Source organism: Ranitomeya variabilis, chromosome 5, assembly GCF_051348905.1.
Source record: "Ranitomeya variabilis isolate aRanVar5 chromosome 5, aRanVar5.hap1, whole genome shotgun sequence".
Classification (NCBI taxonomy): Eukaryota; Metazoa; Chordata; class Amphibia; order Anura; family Dendrobatidae; genus Ranitomeya; species Ranitomeya variabilis.
In genome coordinates this window covers 38,959,797-38,967,985 of record NC_135236.1, presented here as the reverse complement: position 1 = coordinate 38,967,985, position 8,189 = coordinate 38,959,797, and positions in this window count along the sequence as shown.

Genomic DNA, 8,189 nt, shown 5'->3' with positions numbered 1-8,189 from the left:
CACTGACTACCTTGCCTGCCTCAAGATGTACACTACCCAGCCAGCCATGACTGAGTTTCTTGCTGCAAGAACTCGGCCAGAACTTCCGCGGTTTGTCTGTTGTCACCCAAACACTTCATTTCCAACACAGCCTGCTGACGCTTACCACTAGCTGTTCCATAATGGGACACCTCGTGTGCAACACTGGCAGCTGTGGATGGAGTGGTAGGGCGACTGCGCTCTGTGGTCGAGGTTTTGCTTCTGGAGGAGGAGGAGGAGGAGGAGGAGTGTCGAACGCCTACTGCCAACTGTTTCCTAGACCGTGGGCTAGGCAGAACTGTCCCACTATGGCTGTCCCCTGTGGACCCTGCATCCACCACATTAACCCAGTGTGCCGTGATGGACACATAACGTCCCTGACCATGCCTACTGGTCCATGCATCAGTTGTGAGGTGCACCTTTCTACTGACTGCCTCAGTGCATGGAGAATGCGGTCTTTGACATGCTGGTGGAGGGCTGGGATGGCTTTTCTCGAAAAGAAGTGTCGACTGGGTAGCTCATAGAGTGGTACTGCGTAGGCCATCAAGGCTTTGAAAGCTTCGCTTTCAACCAAGCGGTAGGGCATCATCTCTAACTATATAAGTCTAGCAATGTGGGCGTTCAAACCCTGTGTACGCGGATGAGAGGGTGAGTACTTTCTTTTCCTAATGAGAGTCTCTTGGAGGGTGAGCTGGACTGGCGAGGTGCATATGGTGGGACTTGCGGTGGTGGTGGTGGTGGACATGTCGGATTGAGAGAGGGGTGGTGATGGTATTCTCGATGTAGGCCTACATGCTGTGTTTCCTACCAATAAACTTGTGGTTCCCTGACTGCTTTTCCCTAGCGACGACACCTCCACATTTGCTGCTGTTGTAGTTCTAACCAGTGGGCTTACAGTGAGGGAAGGAATGTAGCGTTGCTGACTAGCTTCATTGTGAGCGGGTGCAACAACATTATGGGACGTTTGGCAGCTAGTCCAGGCTTGCAAGTGCATGGTGGTTAAATGTCGACGCATGCAAGTTGTATTTAAACTTTTGACATTCTGACCTCTGCTAAATGTCCTTGAGCATTTCTTACAGATCACCTTGCACTGATCATTCGGATCTTGGTTAAAAAATTGCCAGACTGCACTCTTCCTACTATTGAATACCTTTTCAGGCATTGCACACTGTGCTACTTTAACCGGATGGCCACGCTGTCCTAAAACTGGTTTTGGTTTTGCCAAACTTTTTTGGCCAGAGACGGGCCTGCCAGATGAATGCAAATGTGATGTAGATGGCTGCTGACGATCCTCCTCCCCCGCTTCTGAGCTACTGCCAGCGGCACCCTCTTCCCCCAATGGCTGCCAATCTGGGTCAACAACTGGGTCATCTATCACCTCCTCTTCAATCTCATGTTCAGCTATCTCTGTGTCACCGTGTAAGGTGCTATAACGTTCAGGAATGGGCACCATCGTCTCATCAGGGTCAGTTTCTGGCTCAGTACACTGGGAGGGCAATGTAGTGATGTGAGTCGATGGAACAGCATGACAATCTAGCTGTGGCTGTGCATCAGTGCACTCCGTGTCCGAATCATCTTCTAGTGGGCTGTTAACTATTTCCCTTTCTAACCCAGGCACGGTATGTGTAAAGCGCTCCATGGAGTAAACTGTTGTGTCACCTGACGCATCCTTCACTGTTGTTTTGAGGGAAGGACACAAGGAATCAACTTGTTCCTGACCGGGAGCATCCACCGACGACTGGCTACTTTTCAAATTTGAACTATCCGAAGAGGAGGCGAAAGAGCTAGAGGCAGAGTCAGCAAGGAAAGCCAAAACTTTTTCCTGCTGCTCCGGCTTTATCAGCGGTTTTCCAACTCCCAGAAAAGGTAGCGTTCGAGGCCTTGTGTAGGCGGACGATGATCCTGGCTCAACAACTTGAGACTTAGGTGCTATTTTGATTTTCCCTCTACCACACGATGCTCCACCAGCACCACCACCACCACCATCAGCACTACCAGATGGCAATGACCGCCCACGACCACGACCTCTTCCACCAGCCTTCCTCATTCTTGGGAAAATGTAACCAAACTAACAACCGTTATATGGTACAGAAAAACAAGGTAGAAGGTGTATGTTAACTTATTGTGAATATAAATCTACCTTTTTAAGTTACATAGTTACATAGTTACATAGTTATTGAGGTTGAAGGAAGACTTTAAGTCCATCTAGTTCAACCCATAGCCTAACCTAACATGCCCTAACATGTTGATCCAGAGGAAGGCAAAAAAAACCCATGTGGCAAGGAGTAACTCCACCATGGGGAAAAAAAAATTCCTTCCCGACTCCACATACGGCAATCAGACTAGTTCCCTGGATCAACGCCTTATCAAGGAATCTAGTGTATATACCCTGTAATATTATACTTTTCCAGAAAGGTATCCAGTCCCCTCTTAAATTTAATTAATGAATCACTCATTACAACATCATACGGCAGAGAGTTCCATAGTCTCACTGCTCTTACAGTAAAGAATCCGCGTCTGTTATTATGCTTAAACCTTCTTTCCTCCAGACGTAGAGGATGCCCCCTTGTCCCTGTCTCAGGTCTATGATTAAAAAGATCATCAGAAAGGTCTTTGTACTGTCCCCTCATATATTTATACATTAAAATAAGATCACCCCTTAGTCTTCGTTTTTCCAAACTAAATAGCCCCAAGTGTAATAACCTATCTTGGTATTGCAGACCCCCCAGTCCTCTAATAACCTTGGTCGCTCTTCTCTGCACCCGCTCTAGTTCAGCTATGTCTTTCTTATACACCGGAGACCAGAACTGTGCACAGTATTCTAAGTGTGGTCGAACTAGTGACTTGAATAGAGGTAAAATTATGTTCTCCTCATGAGCATCTATGCCTCTTTTAATACATCCCATTATTTTATTTGCCTTTGTAGCAGCTGCCTGACACTGGCCACTGAATATGAGTCTGTCATCCACCCATACACCCAGGTCTTTTTCATTGATGGTTTTGCCCAGAGTTTTAGAATTAAGCACATAGTTATACATCTTATTACTTCTACCCAAGTGCATGACCTTACATTTATCCCCATTAAAACTCATTTGCCATTTATCAGCCCAAGCTTCTAGTTTACATAAATCATCCTGTAATATAAAATTGTCCTCCCCTGTATTGATTACCCTACAGAGTTTAGTGTCATCTGCAAATATTGAAATTCTACTCTGAATGCCCCCTACAAGGTCATTAATAAATATGTTAAAAAGAAGAGGGCCCAATACTGACCCCTGTGGTACCCCACTGCTAACCGCGACCCAGTCCGAGTGTGCTCCATTAATAACCACCCTTTGTTTCCTATCCCTGAGCCAGCTCTCAACCCACTTACACATATTTTCCCCTATCCCCATTACTCTCATTTTATGTATCAACCTTTTGTGTGGCACCATATCAAAAGCTTTGGAAAAGTCCATATACACTATGTCCACTGGGTTCCCTTGGTCCAGTCCGAAACTTACCTCTTCATAGAAGCTGATCAAATTAGTCTGACATGAGCGGTCCCTAGTAAACCCATGCTGATACTGGGTCATGAGGTTATTCCTCTTCAGATACTCCAGTATAGCATCCCTTAGAATGCCCTCCAGGATTTTACCCACAGTAGAGGTTAAACTTACTGGCCTATAATTACCGAGTTCAGTTTTTACCCCTTTTTTGAATATTGGCACCACATTTGCTATACGCCACTCCTGTGGTACAGACCCTGTTATTATGGACTCTTTAAAGATTAAAAATAATGGTCTATCAGTGTGGGTGAGTGCTGAATAAATCAGGCCCACTGTATGACAGTATAGTTTCTGTGGCTGAAAATGACTGACAGAGATACCACAGACAGGACTGGCGCAGATGCACAGATTTGCCAATATTAATCTCCCCTTTTTTAATTATTTTTTTTATATGGAAGAATAGTCAATAAATCAGGCCCACTGTATGACAGTATAGTTTCTGTGGCTGAAAATGACTGACAGAGATACCACAGACAGGAGTTGCACAGATGCACAGATTTGCCAATATTAATCTCCCTTTATTAATTTTTTTTTATATGGGAGAATAGTCAATAAATCAGGCCCACTATATGACAGTATAGTTTCTGTGGCTGAAAATGACTGACAGAGATACCACAGACAGGAGTGGCACAGATGCACAGATTTGCCAATATTAATCTCCCTTTATTAATTTTTTTTTATATGGGAGAATAGTCAATAAATCAGGCCCACAGTATGACAGTATAGTTTCTGTGGCTGAAAATGACTGACAGATACCACAGACACGACTGGCACAGATGCACAGATTTGGCAATGTTATTCTCCTTTTATTTTTATTTTTTTTTATATGGGAGACTAGTGATTAAATCAGGCCCACTATATTACAGTATAGTTTCTGTGGCACAAAATGACTGACACAGATACCACAGACACGACTGGCACAGATGCACAGATTTGGCTATATTATTCTCCTTTTATTTTTATTTTTTTTATATGGGAGACAAGTGAATAAATCAGGCCCAATGTATGACAGTATAGTTTCTGTGGCACAAAATGACTGACAGAGATACCACAGACACGACTGGCACAGATGCACAGATTTGGCAATATTCTCCCTTTATTTTATTTTTTTATAAGGGAGACAAGTGAATAAATCAGGCCCAATGTATGACAGTATAGTTTCTGTGGCACAAAATGACTGACAGATACCACAGACAGGACTGGCGCAGATGCACTGATTGGCAATATAAATCTCCCTTTTTAGGTGTGGAACAGTGCAGAAAAATACAGGCCCACTGTTTTACACTACACAGTTTCAGGGGCAGACAGTGGCTTGAAGATATATATATAAAAAAAAAAAAAAAATTACTACAATTACTATCTCCCATCAATAATCTCAGAAAAGTATGGCAGGCAGCAATTAAAGGGACGGCTGCACACAAAAGGTGTGGACAAACAAACAAGATAGCTGTGCAGAAAGGAAGGAGCAGCAGGATTTGTGCTTTGAAAAAAGCAGTTGGTTTGCACAGCGGCGTACACACAGCAACGCAGCTATCAGGGAGCCTTCTAGGGCAGCCCTATAAGCTACAGAGCTGATGAAGAAAAATCTAGCCTCCACTGTCCCTGCAAAGAAAAGGTGGTGTTGGACAGTGGAAATCGCTACAGCACAAGCGGTTTTGGGGGTTAATTTACCCTGTCTAACGCTATCCCTGCTTCTGACGAAGCGGCAGCAACCTCTCCGTATGCTCTGATCGTCAGCAGTAAGATGGCGGTCGGCGGGAACGCCCCTTTATAGCCCCTGTGACGCCGCAGAAAGCAAGCCAATCACTGCCATGCCCTTCTCTAAGATGGTGGGGACCGAGACCAGGGCCGTATTTAGAGTTTCTGCTGCCCTAGGCACTTTTCGTGCTGCCTCCCCCAATGGTGAGCATGACTAATGCAGACACTATCGGCAGTGACTTAGGCTACTTTCACATCAGCGATTTTTGACATTTGCGGCAGATCCGGCAGTTTTTCCGCATCCATAACGGATCACTTATGGCAACACTGTGTTCGGCCTCATTCATTCCCTATGGGACTTGCGGCACTTGCGGTTTTGCTGCGATCTGGCAAATGCGGTACTTGCAGCAACAGGAAAAAAAATGCTGCTAGCAGTGTTTTTTTTGTCTCACCTCAAGTGCCACACATGTCCGCAAGTCCCATAGGGAATGAATGAGGCCAAACGCAGAGTTGCCGGCCCGTAAGTGATATGTTACGCGACAGATGCGGAAAAACTGCAGTATCTGCCGCGAACTGAGAAAATTGCTGATGTGAAAGTAGCCTTAGCAAACCTTTCCATTAGTTGTCATGTGAGAATCTGGTGGATCTCATACACCGTACATGGTCAGTTGATTCAAACTACCAAAACCACGGGCAGCATCACTCACACGGCAAACAGGGAAGATTATCTCTGCAATGCTCGGACGTTTCAGAGAGAATAGTTTGAAGAGGTGGATGGGTAATTTAGTGAGAGCACGGACTGTGGGCTTCTCACTCCATGTCTCTAGATCAGGGGTGGGCAATTTATTTTCCCGAGGGGCCAGATGAAAGACCATGACTGTTGTGGAGGCTGAACCAATAGCATGAAAATAATTCTACTCAATATTAATTAATATTAATTGTATCACTTAATATTGAGCATAATTAAGTATGCTGACACCCCCCTATATATCTTTAAACCCCCCACAGCCCCTTATATACAGCATGAGCCCCACACAGCCTCCCTATATACAGCATGAGCCCCACACAGCCTCCCCATATACAGCATGAGCCCCACACAGCCTCCCTATATACTGCATGAGCCCCACACAGCCTCCCTATATACTGCATGAGACCAGCCTCTCATCTCCTCTCAGCAGCCTCCCCTCTCAAGCCTCTCATCCCCTCTCCTCACCAGCCTCTCATATCCTCCCCTTAGCAGCCTCCCCTCTCCTCACTCACATCAGCAGCCTCTCATCTCCTCACCAGCCTCTCATCTCCTCTCCTCAGCAGCCTCCTCTCACCAGCCTCTCATCTCCTCTCCTCAGCAGCCTCTCATATCCTCCCCTTAGCAGCCTCCCCTCTCCTCACCTCAGCAGCCTCTCATCTCCTCACCAGCCTCTCATCTCCTCTCCTCAGCAGCCTCCCCTCACCAGTCTCATCTCCTCTCCTCAGCAGCCTCTCATATCCTCCCCTTAGCAGCCTCCCCTCTCCTCACCTCAGCAGCCTCTCATCTCCTCACCAGCCTCTCATCTCCTCTCCTCAGCAGCCTCCCCTCTCCAGCCTCTCATCTCCTCTCCTTTCCAGCCTTTCATCTCCTCTCCTTACCAGCCTCCCCTCTCCAGCCTCTCATCTCCTCTCCTTTCCAGCCTCTCATCTCCTCTCCTTACCAGCCTCTCATCTCCTCTCCTTACCAGCGTCTCATCTCCTCTCCTTACCAGCCTCCCCTCTCCAGCCTCTCATCTCCTCTCCTTTCCAACCTCCCCTCTCCAGCCTCTCATCTCCTCTCCTTTCCAGCCTCTCCTCTCCTTTCCAGCCTCTCCTCTCCTTTCCAGCCTTTCATCTCCTCTCCTTTCCAGCCTTTCATCTCCTCTCGTTTCCAGCCTTTCATCTCCTCTCCTTTCCAGCCTCTCTTCTCCTCTTTTCCAGCCTCTCTTCTCCTCTTTTCCAGCCTCTCATCTCTCCTTACCAGCCTCTCACCTCCTCTCCTGCCTCTCATCTCCTCTCCTTACCAGCCTCCCCTCTCCTCTCTCACATCAGCAGACTCCCGTCTCCTCTCATCTCACTCCTCTCTGCAGCTTCCTCTGAGTCCTCACACACTGCCCACCTCCTCTCCCTGCTCACCACCGACTTCAGTATCTTCTCCCACAAACATGACCTGCTTCTCTGCAGTCTGCTCCAGTGCTCCTACTTAAAGAAGAGCGTGCAGCGTGTCACATGACCGGCATCAGGACCATGATGCACTTGGGCCTGCTGCTGCTTAAAGGTACAGCACCCATTTCTGCCCCATACAGTAGTCAGGGCAGTAATGCCCTGATGTTTGCCCTGCGCCCGAGACCCCCTCCCCCCGCAGAAGCCGGGACTGAGGTAGGTGGGTGGGCGGGGGGACCCCGGACTTTAAATTTTTTTATTTTTTTTTAAACTTGCTCAGGTGCCGCCCCCTGCATTTTCCCCGCCCTAGGCACATGCCCTCAAGTGCCTAGTGGCAAATACGGCCCTGACCGAGACCTATGTCATCACGCTGCCCACACTCTGCGTCCACCTTCATTGGCTGAGAAAAGGCGCTGAAAGAGTCATACGAAACGCGACTTTGGCGTGAAGGTCGCCGACCGCGTGGCTGATCCCACGCTGGGATCGGGTCGGGTTTCACGAAACCCGACTTTGCCAAAAGTCAGCAACTTTTGAAATTGTTCGATCCGTTTCGCTCAACCCTAGTCAAAACAGGTACCACGATGGCCTGATTTATTTGAGTCCAAGACTGGGCAAAGTCACCAAGAACAGTGTGTATCACCTTCTCCTCTTCCACGGGTGGAGACGTTCTTGAATCCGTTTCTCTATCTCTCAACTTGTCAGGGCATACTTTGAGGTGGTCCCTGGATATTGCTGTCGAAGTTTCTCCTCCATCTT